This window comes from Monomorium pharaonis, chromosome 4, assembly GCF_013373865.1.
Source record: "Monomorium pharaonis isolate MP-MQ-018 chromosome 4, ASM1337386v2, whole genome shotgun sequence".
NCBI lineage: Eukaryota > Metazoa > Arthropoda > Insecta > Hymenoptera > Formicidae > Monomorium > Monomorium pharaonis.
In genome coordinates, this window is record NC_050470.1 from 852,314 (window position 1) to 864,372 (window position 12,059).

Here is a 12,059-nt window from a genome sequence, read left to right on the forward strand (position 1 = left end):
TTCCAGATTTTTCTTGCAAGGGATAGGCCAAAAGTTGCAAAATTTTTATATTTGTTATCTATTGTTGAAAAAAAAAAAAAACTAAAAGATGTAGTAAGATTTCATATATAATAAAAGTATGAAAGACTTTTGCAATAAACCTCATTTCAAAAGTGCGTTTCCACTTCTGATCCTTTTCTTGTTAGATGATGGACAAATTTTGCTATTTTTATGTAATATCATAAATTTTAAAGATTTAATCGAGGATTACGTCCTTCTCTATTGCCCCCTTATATATTTTTTGTTTTTAATCATTAATAATCAGTGTAGTAAATCTTGTGATGTTGGAAGAAAACTTACAAAATTTTCACGAAACTTCACGAAAATATTGACCAAATGTTTCTTTGTCTGCTTACAGATTTGACGCTACGTTGATAAGAAGCGGCGAAGCGTTACATTCGAAATCCATCATGTTTTTCTTAGAAGAGACGTCTGCTTCCGGAGATCCGAGAGAAGAATCATCGTTCGATTCCGAGACAAGTTTACCCCTTACGACTCTCGCCGGAGAAAATGCGATTTATAGAGGAGAAGGAAATGCCAATATCGTTATCGCTTTGCCACACGTAAGATATTATAATCATACATTTTGCCTATCTTGTATTTTGTGTCTCGAGTATTACAAATTACACGTTTGTAAAATATAACGCTCAGTTTGACTTTTTTTTTAATTGCGCAGATGTGACTTAAAAAAGTTGACTCTGAAATTTTCTGATTTTTTGTTTACAACCTTCTAAATTATATTTGTATGGTTATTTTTCTTAATTTCGTTTAGTACAATTTTTGTTAAAGACTTTGAAAATGTGTGCTTGTCGATGAGTGGAGGGTTGAAAGTGTTTCATGAATGTGTTTAGTGTCTCGTCACCCGGGATCTCGAAATATCAAAGAACACATCAGCGTTTCCCTTCTTTTATTCGCTCACCGCTCTTTTACGCTTCGCGAACCTTGTGTCGAGGAGCCCTTGAGAATCATTCCCTTGAAGATCTCTGCGATTCCCCCGAACAAGTAAAACAAAGCCTGGACAAACTCGGATTTCTACTTTGCTCTCGCGGATTCCACCGTGTCGCGACGTGTCCGGTCTCCTTGGAATCCCATTATTGAACTACTGCCGCGACTTCATTAGTCGATTCTCTTTTCGGCGTCGTCGTTGATTTAGTCTCGTTTCAAACGAGACCTTTCACTTTGCACGTCCAATTGTCGCAGAGACGTCTTTCAAGGGTGGAATTTAAGGGGAATTAGGAATTTTCGAGATTACGATTCGATGCACGAACAAGAGTATTAATGACGACGCGGTGTTTTATTTTTACACGCTTCTAAGAGGGCTAATTTTCTTAGGAAGCTTTACAAGTGAGTAAGTAGTGTCGAAGAAATATCGGGAAGCCCGTCTAACGGGCTTAATACCTGTGCGACTGCTAAATGTTCTTTATAACGAATTACGTTCGTCAAACACGCGAATAATTACATTGCTCATCGCGCGATGCAAAAATGCCGATGAAAGAAACGAGGAGGGCGTTTCGAGTCTCTCCCACGATAATCGATCGTACGACTTGTCTTGTCAACAGATAAGGACACGCGCAATTTCTCCACGTGTCTCGCGACAAAAGTCCCAGAGAATTATCACTGCGCGATAATAACTTTGCAAGAACAGCCTCGGTTACTTCGGAGAAAAACACACTGGTTGTTAATGCGTTGGTTGTTACTAACGTAATCATTGCAAAAAAAAAATAAAGATTGCGAGATTCTCGCGTTCTCGTTGTTGCGTCATTCCGCGTCGCAAACATTTCTGGCGTGGAGCTGCCTATCTCGGCGAAGAAATCTGTAGACGATGCGAAACGTGGAAAATGCAGGACAGTTTGTAAGAAATACCCGAAACATTCTACGTGCGTGATCCTTTTCGTGACGCACTCTGTAATTAACGAATTAATAGCTGCGTGACCTATCGGGAATAATGTGTACGCGACCATTGTGTGACCGTTCACGACAGGAAGAGAACGCACGTCGGCCGGTCACCGTCTCACGTTAGCGCAACCGCGCTATTCCTTCAAACGATCCATAAGCATAAGTAATTTCGTTTAATAGCCCACGACGTGGCGTCCACGCCGATCGCGGCTCTCTTATCTCTGCCGTTTATTTATGCGGAGATCGTCATCGTCGCAGGAAATGAATTTTTTCCACTTTGCGTGTCTTCTCAGGTGCGCATTTCGAGGGATCGGATACGATCGGATCGCGATACGCCGAACGAGCGCGCCCGTCCATCCGGCGCTTCGCGGACTTTATCGCGAATCGATAATAATCGCGAACGAGCGTGTATGTGTGTGTGTATGTATGCGTCTATGACCTGGACTGAATTACCGTTATCGCGCAGTCTCTCTAAAAAATTACAATTGCCGTATCGGAAAGACACCATATTAAAATGTGTTACGCAACGGATAGATCTCAATTTGTCCAATTCTCTTATTTTCTCGATTTGTTTTCATTTATGTTTAAATATAATATTGTGAATTTTTATGCAAATTTATAATGCTTTTAGCAGCACCCAACGGGTGCGGATCCAACAGACGTTTTTACAATACTGATAATACGGTCTGATTGAGTTTCTACTACTAACTACGTGATTTCTCTTGTCGCACACGAACGATACTCCACCTCGTGTCACGCGGTCATCGCTCTCACGTCGATGACAGCGATGCGTGCACGCAAATACTATAGCGTAGCTTCAGATCTGCGTTTCACATCGTCGGCCGTCATCTCATCTGCGAGTTTGTCGAACTTGCGTCAATCGTGGCTGGCAGTGCTGCGAATAAAAGAGAGCTGGATTGGAGCTGCTCCTTTGGACACTTGTCGATATCTCTAATCGATAATATCGGCAATATCGAGAAAACGTATACCAGTACCTCGGGCCACGTTACGTTAAAAATTTCAAAGCATAGAATTCTCCATCGGACAGGCATTAAGTAAGCATAAGCGTCGCTAATCGCAAATTTGCGTCTGGTTTGCTGTGGTAAGATGTGTATCGACTTCTTCTCCCGTGCTCGTTTTTCCTCTTCGTTTTGTTTCTCCCTTTCGTCACGTATTTCCTCTTCACGTTGCGACCTTAACCCGCGCGTTGAGTCATTCCCGCCGTGGATTTATAATTTTATTACGTGACTCGGCTGCGTCGACTTCGAGCGACAATCGAATGCCGCGAAGGGAACGACGATCGCGCCGAATGAAGAAAAAGACTTTCGAGCACCGCGAGAACGAGCCTGCTTCGAGACTCGAGAGTCTTCGAAACGCTTAGCATTCCGATACCGTTTATAAATGAAAGCGTAGAGCGGGGACATTTCTTTGTCCCCTCAATCCTCGATGGCTTTCGACTCGAAGACCGTCGACGTGTCTACCGTGTCTTGGTTCCCGCGGTTCTCGGAAGAAGAGCTCTTAAGATACGTGCTGCCCGTCTCGCTCGAACGTATTGGGCAGAGAGTAAATTAAGTCGTTAACAGCGACACCAGCTGCGCGAGAGAGCGAAATCGTTATCCCGTTTGATATACCCACGAACGTGGTTTCGTTATCTTCCTGCGTGGCAAGCCGCCTCCCCCGTTTATCGGCACCGACGGCTTTACGACGGCTCTAACGAGTCCGGCGCGTTTGACTCGTTTTTCTTCCATGCCAGCCTAGCACAATGTTAGTAACCTGGTTTCCTGGCGATAGCGTTCGCGTTCTGCTCGATACCCGACCGCGGTACGTGCCACGTACGTGCCAGTTTTCCCAGTAATGGCGAAGGATCCTTCCCTCAGCGGGGCCTCTCTCGTCGTTACGAACTCGTCATCGTGTGTATCTACCCTACATACGAGGGGAGATTTGCGAAGCGCGAATGTCTAATTGAAATTTAGTTACGAGGCTTTATCTCTCGACAGGGGCATTGCGAGAAGGCTCGTTCATCAGCACGAAGGGACCGCGAATTTCTAGAATTATATAATCACACGCGACTCGGATGTATGCAACTCGGAGCGAACGTAATTTTCCTTCCGCACGATGCCGTCCGTCGTCATCCGTTGAATCGCATCTTGATTATCTCGGATTTCTTCTCGTAATCACAGAGATCACGTTATTTTCTGATAGACGACGTCTCTCGTTGGCGGCCAATGATCACGATATCCTAGTCGGACTAGTACGGGCCTTGACGATACTATACAATCGGTATTTGTCTCTAAGCGAAACGTTGTTTTCTGTTCGCACAATTGCGTACGCAATCGCCGTGCCTTCGTAACGCAGCCTCTAATCAGCCAGAAATTGCAGTCCGACACGGCTGCGTGCGTACGGCGAATTATCGTTGCGCCATTAACGACGTAGAACCAAAACCGATACGTAGGAATGTTCGATTCGAGTTTTACTGTTAAACGAAAGTAGGTAACGGCCGCGGAGGCTCAATCGACGATTCGATATCGCGAATATCGATGGCGAATATAATACGTGCGTATCGATCGGATGTAAAACGAGAGAGAGTCCCATTCTTCCCGTTCTTCCCGCCGCGCCGTCCGCCGCTCGTAATAACCCGACTCGTCGTTGCCCGGAGCCATCAGCCGTTCGCCCCGCGTCTCGCGCTCTTCAAGGTGCGGATAATTGCATGCGCGCGCGGGGCCTATCTCTGGCTAATCAGTCATAGATCGCGGGCCGATGCGCGTGTACACGGTGCTCCGCATCAGCGATCGTCACGCCATTGGACGTGTTGCAGCTCGCCCGGAGGGAAGAGGAGAGAACTCTCGGGGGCGTGGGGGCGTAGGGGCGTTGGGGCGAGCGGCGAGAGGATGGAGGAAGGGAAGAAGAGGGGGTGCGCGAGTGGGACGCGGTAGTGAGTAACCACCACGAAGCGACTCTCTCTACCGCGTGTGGCGAGGAAGAGAGAGGGACTTATGGGAGACGAGAGAGAGAAAGAGGGACCATTAACGTTGGTGGCCGTTGACCCCCCGGTTGACGCGGCGGCGGCGGCAGGGATATACGGGCGAGTGGTGGAAGAAAGGAGGGCACTGAAGTGGGGGATCGGCCGACCGATCGATCCCTCCGCGTGCGCCTCAGAACTGTGCTGGCGATCGTGATGAATGGTCGGCCGTCGATCGATCGATGGCTTCGGAGCGATTTGTAATTAATATGCTTCCCCGAGAGTTCCGGGGGTCGACGACCCTTGCCTGGACACTCGCGATATGTGCGGTACTCTCGGGGAAGGCTAATCGTTTTTATTTTTATCGTCTTTGTTACAGTAGGTAGACAGTATCCTTCTCGACGCTAAACGTCGCCGTATTCAATCTTTATTTATTACATCTCCTCTTGTCACTCTCTCCTCTTAATTCTCGCGCAGGCTGAAACTGAACTTTTCATCCGTGCCAAACACGCTCGGAAAAATGAATCTCGCGATTTATTCAGCCTGATAAATTGGTGTCACCGAACTGGGATCACCGATAATGCACGCGGCGCGACATTTTCGGCGGGGAATTAACGCGCCCGCGCTCGCGCATTATGCGGTGTAGCTGGAGGCGCGACGTCGTTCCGGCGTTGTCGAGGTCTCTCCGCGTGATCCCGTGTCCGATCTGTCGCGAGCGAACGGGTCATGTTGAATTTAATGAGATTGTACGAGCGCAGTGGACACGGTTCGCCGAAGCGGCCGGGCATCCGGTCGCTCTTTCCCTCTTTCCCTCTTTCCCCGCCTGTCGTGTCGCGCTGAATCGAAACGAATCGGCGTCGATATCGATTTCCTGCTCCGGCGTGTGTTTGGACGCGCTTGCCGCTCCAGCGATGCGCCGCGCTCGCGCGCGAGTTCCGATCTAATCCGGACTCGCGCGCGACAGCAGTTACGTCACTTTTATGCGGTACGTGTTTGTATGGCGTACCGCGTTTGCACAACCGGAGATAGTTGACAAGGGTGTCCTCAGAAAACGTTGAAAGCCGCATTGAGAGCGTATCGAATGCGCGATACACTGTGTGCATTTACAGGCTTGACCCGCGATAGCATGGCGCATTATCCTTATCGGATACTCACACGCCAGTCTACTCCAGACTTGATCGTGTTACGCGGTGCGTAACAAAACAAAAACAAAAAAACCCCACGGAATGTGTTATTCAGTCTCGGGGTCACTCGTACGTAGATTAACTATTAAAAACTACTCGCGTAGAAAACATTATGGAGACTTAACGTAATGCGGCAGTCACGTCGAGCGTTTCAACGAGGTCGAAACACACGCGCCTCGTGATCTCCTCTGTTTAATTTCACTTACGCAACTGTAGAAGCGATTAGAATTTTTTTCTGTGCTTCGTCCCGGTCGAGATGTTGTTCTACTGCGGGCAATTAATTAAATTGGCGTTACGGATCGTTTGCCGTTCGATCTTTATATAGCGCATGCGTCGCGAATCCATCGCCGGCACGGAGAAATCATCAATTATTCTCAAAACACCGAAATTAATTTCGCTGACATTTAAAATTGTCAATCTTGCATTTTGTATTTCGTATTTTCGAATCAACACTAAGCGATCAACACTAATAGCAACAGTGACGTAAAGTAAATTGCATTCTGACTATTAATCACGATTTTAATTTTGTATAATTTTATTGAATGAATTTTAATTTAAATATTAATTTTCTCGATTTGGCCAGTATTTTTAGGCATGCTGTAATCATGTGTATTTCCTCCAGATACTTTTGTTGGCGGCTCTCTCACGCGACAAAAAAAAAAAACTACGCACAAGCAGGTAGGTATATACAGTCACATTAATAGACGTGACGCATGAAAAACTTGCAGCCACGTCAGCCAGCTTAGCCTATATATCGATTGACGGTTCATGCCGGGTCGCACGCTCTTGGGGAGATTTGCTTGAGAGGCGCGAGAAATTGAACGTTCCAAATTTTATTGTGTATTTTTGCGGGAACAATTTCGCGGGGCGACGCGCTGAATGCGTGTGAATTATGACGGTGAATATCGTTGTTAAAACAATGCCGCATGTAATATGCAGTATGCGCGTATGGGTAAAAGGCTTAGGCGGTGCTCTGTTTAACACGCTTTCCTGGCGGTCATATATTAAATGGCGCTGCCTATAAGGTTAATAAGATCCTTCATCAACTGAAATTAATTAAACGCATATATTATTTTTGCTTTTTTTTATGTGCGTAAAACGTTTGTGTTTCCCTCACATTTCCTTGCTTCGACGACTACCGGTTACCGAATGTTACTAAACGACAAACCAAAACATAGTAGAAAATGGCTTGATAATTGTTTGGAGAATTCTCAAGTCGTTAATATCCCATTATTTTTTAAAAAAATTGCTATTTTTATTTAAAAATTGTGAAAAATAACCATTTTCTGTCACAGCTTGTACTTATCTTTATATTAGCTCGTATTATGTCACATCTATTATATTCTAAATGTCTGCTAAGAATCATCGGGATACCAATAATTAAAATTTATAGATGTCAAGATATACGTATATCTAACAGGAGCAACGAACGGTTTTGACTCGATGTATATTAGCAACATGTATCTAGAACATGTATATTTCCATCCAACGTCGCAGTTTTTTTTGCAATAATTTTTGCAATAATATCAACGTTGCTCACCTCTGGAGATCGCGACTCTGTAATCGAATCGTCAATAATTCGCGGCGAACGGCAGTAAAGTGGAACGCGTAGCAATTGCCAGTTGAGCGTTCACCGTACCGTCATTATTGGGCCGAACGATCGGACGTTCATCTCTTGTCTTTTTACGTGACAAAACGTCGATCGGTTAGTAGCACGGTCAATTTCTCGCATAGAACATCGACGCACCCTGGTAATTAACGTCGTCGTCATTTATTGCGATACTTTGAGAGTGATTAGAAAATCGCGGCGAGCCGTTAAACGAAATATGCTATTTTAGCCGTTGGCTAATTATTTCTAACGTTGAATCATTTAGAGTAGGATTGTGACCTTTGAGCGCAATCAATTCGTTCGGGAGAGCGGTTGAATCGGATCTTCACGGATTCGATACTCGTCTGGAATCGTAATTAGGACGTGTAGATCGAAATCGTAAAAACTGAGTGCTGGATCGACGGCGCTCGGATGATCGAGCGTGTCGACTGCCGCGCCGAAAATCACCGCGCGTAATGCGCTACGCTTGTTAAATAACGGTTACATGTTCGCCCGTTTGCTTCAAGCCTTTGCGAAATTATTGCGAGTAATGACTGCCTTTCGAAATCCCGAATTCGATGACTGACCTTTTCGCGTTGAAATAAAAGTGTTGCGTTCGGAAAGATCTTGCGTCGTTGATCATTTCAGAAATATCAATACGTATATTTATTGTTACATCGCTAATTGTTTTACGGGTTCCATCCAGGAGGCTCCTGAAGGGTTACCTAGAGAATACAAGCCGTCATAAAACTGTCGATAGTCCTCTCAAATAAAATAACAACATAAAATGTCCCCCAAAGAAGAGAATTCTATGACGAAAATTCAATACACTGAATGAAGAGCCAGTGATACCTTTCTTTTTTCCACAATCAGCTACAATACACTAGAGGTGGAGATAGTCATCACCATCGAAAATTACCGATAGTTTGATATCTAATTATCGATAGTTTTCGATAATACAAAATATATTTATAAAACGTATTTTGTGCATTATTACATAATGCGTTTACAAAATTATTCAAGTTAATTAGTCGTATAAATACAGAATTTTAAAAAGTGTTCGAATATATTTGTAAGTTTTCAGGGACATTAATAAAATTAAGGAGGATGTGATTAAAATAAAAATTTATGATTTGATTATATTTTACAAAAAATTTTAATGAAAAAGAAATTGTTTTTATTATATTCGTTTACATAAAATTGTATATTATATTATATTTAAATTGTAAAAATTAAAAAACTATCAAAATATTTCAGTTAAACAACAAGTTTGATTCTAGCAGTAAATATTTGTTGCTGTAGCTACTTTTAAGAATTAATAAATTTAGCTTCGGCAGAAACGACATTACCTGTTCTTATTTTAAAGGCACATTTTAGCTGTCATGGCTAAATTTTAGCTTCGGTAACGAATCCTTTTTTTGTATGTACATTCTGCTTCTATCATTATTAAAATTTGTCTTTGTAATAACATTTATAATGGCAATAAAAAATAAAACAAACTATCGAAAACTATCGATAGTTGCAAAAATATTATCGATAATTTTTGATAGTTAAAACTATCGATAATTAGTGCATCAATAGTGCATCAAGAGTTCTCCACCTCTACAATACACTGTTACAATACATCAAAATGCTACTATATTTAATAATTTAAAATGTTTAGACTTGAAAACTTTGTTTTTGATTGTAGCGAGTGAGCTATAGCATATGAGATATAATATGTGTATAGTTGAAGGGAGAAACTTGAAAATGGGACGATTGTGTTCGTGTGTTTTTTCGTCTTAATACTTGTCATCGAGCGAAAATTAGAGTGCCATGGTGACTGAATTAATTTTCGAAGCGTTCCAGAACCTTTTCTTAGCTTCATCGATTGATAGCGTTCGTAAAGCCGCGACGAGCAAGTCGAGCGTGCTTGGAAACAACAGACGAGAGCGACTCGGCTGTTATCTTTAATCCTTTAAGCAAAAAAATTATTGGATGGTTCAACTTAAGTAATATAAAAAAAAATTACAAATTCAAGATAAAACTTAATCAAATTCAACCTATTCCTGAAATTAAAGTTTATACTCACACACACACAAAATAACTTCTCTACAAAAATAGTAATATCTGAATTTTATTCAACTTAAGTGATATTTTCTTTTAAGGAAAAAATTACAAATTCAAAATAGAACTTTTAATCAAATTCAACCTAAGTGGTATATACTTTTGGATGGTTCAACCTAAATATTATACTCACACATAAATTAACTTCTCTACAATAATAATGATATCTAAATATTTTGCGCCAATTATAAGAACAAATATTTTTATAAAAACTAAAACATTATTACTATTCTTTAGCCAGTTTTTATAATACAAAATTTTTTAGATTTGACACTATAAAATTAAAGTATTACGTTTTTTTTTTCTACAAAAGTAATGATATATATAGAAAATGCGCCAACTATAAAGTAGATGTTTATACAAGCTAGAACACCTACTTTATTATGCTTTGGCTGACATTATAGTTTAATTTTTTATTAAGCCCGTATCAGACTAGAGATTGATATTGAGATTGAAATGAAATATAACCAATTAGTTAGTCAAATTCTAATTCAATCTCAATCTCAATCTCTAGTCTGATATAGCTTTGATTGTCTTAAGTTTGTCTTTAGATACAATTTCGTTAATTACGAAGTATTTTAACGATAAACTTAAGAAGATTCTTAAATATAAGATTAAACTATAAATATTAGCCTTTTGTATTAAATATTGGCTGCTGTGCGCCGATACGAGGCTGCTGTGCGCCTGCAAAAAACAATTGTCAGGAAGTATATTGGCAAAGAGTAAAGAAAATAATATTGAGCTGGTAAATAAGTTTTAATACAAACAAATTATAAATATTACAAATAAATATTTTAATACAAATAAATATTTTACTACAAAAACTTGGCGCTGCTAAACCGAATAATTTGCCAGCTCTTCCTTTTTCTCTTGTATGTGCATCTGAATGTGTGTGTGTGTGTGCGTGTGTGTGTGTGTGGTGTGTGTGTGTGTGTGTGTGTGTGTGTGTGTGTGTGTGTGTGTGTGTGTTTAGTATATAACTTAGTTTATAGAGAAGCGATTTACTTAAGTTTAGTATAATATAACTTATTAGTTTATAAGGAAGCGATTTACTTTTAAGAAAGTAGTATCTGTCTCTTATGCGTGCATACGTTCGAATACCTGTCTCTCTCTTTTTCTTTCTCTCTCTCTCATGCATGCGTGTATGTTATATGTATTGTTTTAATATGTAAGTGAGATTGTAAAAAAATGATTTGTATTAAAGCAAATTATTCGGTTTAGCAGCGCCAAGTTTTTGTAGTAAAATATTTATTTGTATTAAAATATTTATTTGTAATATTTATAATTTGTTTGTATTAAAACTTATTTACCAGCTCAATATTATTTTCTTTACTCTTTGCCAATATACTTCCTGACAATTGTTTTTTGCAGGCGCACAGCAGCCTCGTATCGGCGCACAGCAGCCAATATTTAATACAAAAGGCTAATATTTATAGTTTAATCTTATATTTAAGAATCTTCTTAAGTTTATCGTTAAAATACTTCGTAATTAACGAAATTGTATCTAAAGACAAACTTAAGACAATCAAAGCTATATCAGACTAGAGATTGAGATTGAGATTGAATTAGAATTTGACTAACTAATTGGTTATATTTCATTTCAATCTCAATATCAATCTCTAGTCTGATACGGGCTTAATAAAAAATTAAACTATAATGTCAGCCAAAGCATAATAAAGTAGGTGTTCTAGCTTGTATAAACATCTACTTTATAGTTGGCGCATTTTCTATATATATCATTACTTTTGTAGAAAAAAAAAACGTAATACTTTAATTTTATAGTGTCAAATCTAAAAAATTTTGTATTATAAAAACTGGCTAAAGAATAGTAATAATGTTTTAGTTTTTATAAAAATATTTGTTCTTATAATTGGCGCAAAATATTTAGATATCATTATTATTGTAGAGAAGTTAATTTATGTGTGAGTATAATATTTAGGTTGAACCATCCAAAAGTATATACCACTTAGGTTGAATTTGATTAAAAGTTCTATTTTGAATTTGTAATTTTTTCCTTAAAAGAAAATATCACTTAAGTTGAATAAAATTCAGATATTACTATTTTTGTAGAGAAGTTATTTTGTGTGTGTGTGAGTATAAACTTTAATTTCAGGAATAGGTTGAATTTGATTAAGTTTTATCTTGAATTTGTAATTTTTTTTTATATTACTTAAGTTGAACCATCCAATAATTTTTTTGCTTAAAGGAAAAACCAAACACTTGGCGCCTTTTTTTACCTTTTTTAAAAAGGTAATTTTGTTGGGATATCACACATTTTATAGTGTTT

At 40.0% G+C, this 12,059-nt stretch overlaps 1 protein-coding gene and 1 long non-coding RNA gene across 4 annotated transcripts in view; one reads left to right on the forward strand and one right to left on the reverse strand.

Annotated features, from left to right (window-relative positions):
• LOC105833078 overlaps positions 1 to 12,059 on the forward strand; it is an 83,111-nt gene that overhangs the window by 54,017 nt on the left and 17,035 nt on the right. For all 3 annotated transcript variants that reach the window (XM_036285287.1, XM_036285289.1, XM_036285288.1), the window contains exon 3: positions 398 to 602. The gene's annotated coding sequence lies outside the window, so the exon portion shown is untranslated. The remainder of the gene's footprint in view (positions 1 to 397; positions 603 to 12,059) is intronic.
• On the reverse strand, positions 708 to 6,694 carry LOC114253908. The gene is made up of 2 exons (XR_003625328.2): positions 2,931 to 6,694; positions 708 to 2,830 (listed from the first exon to the last, which is right to left on the reverse strand). It is a non-coding gene; the product is annotated as an uncharacterized LOC114253908 (long non-coding RNA).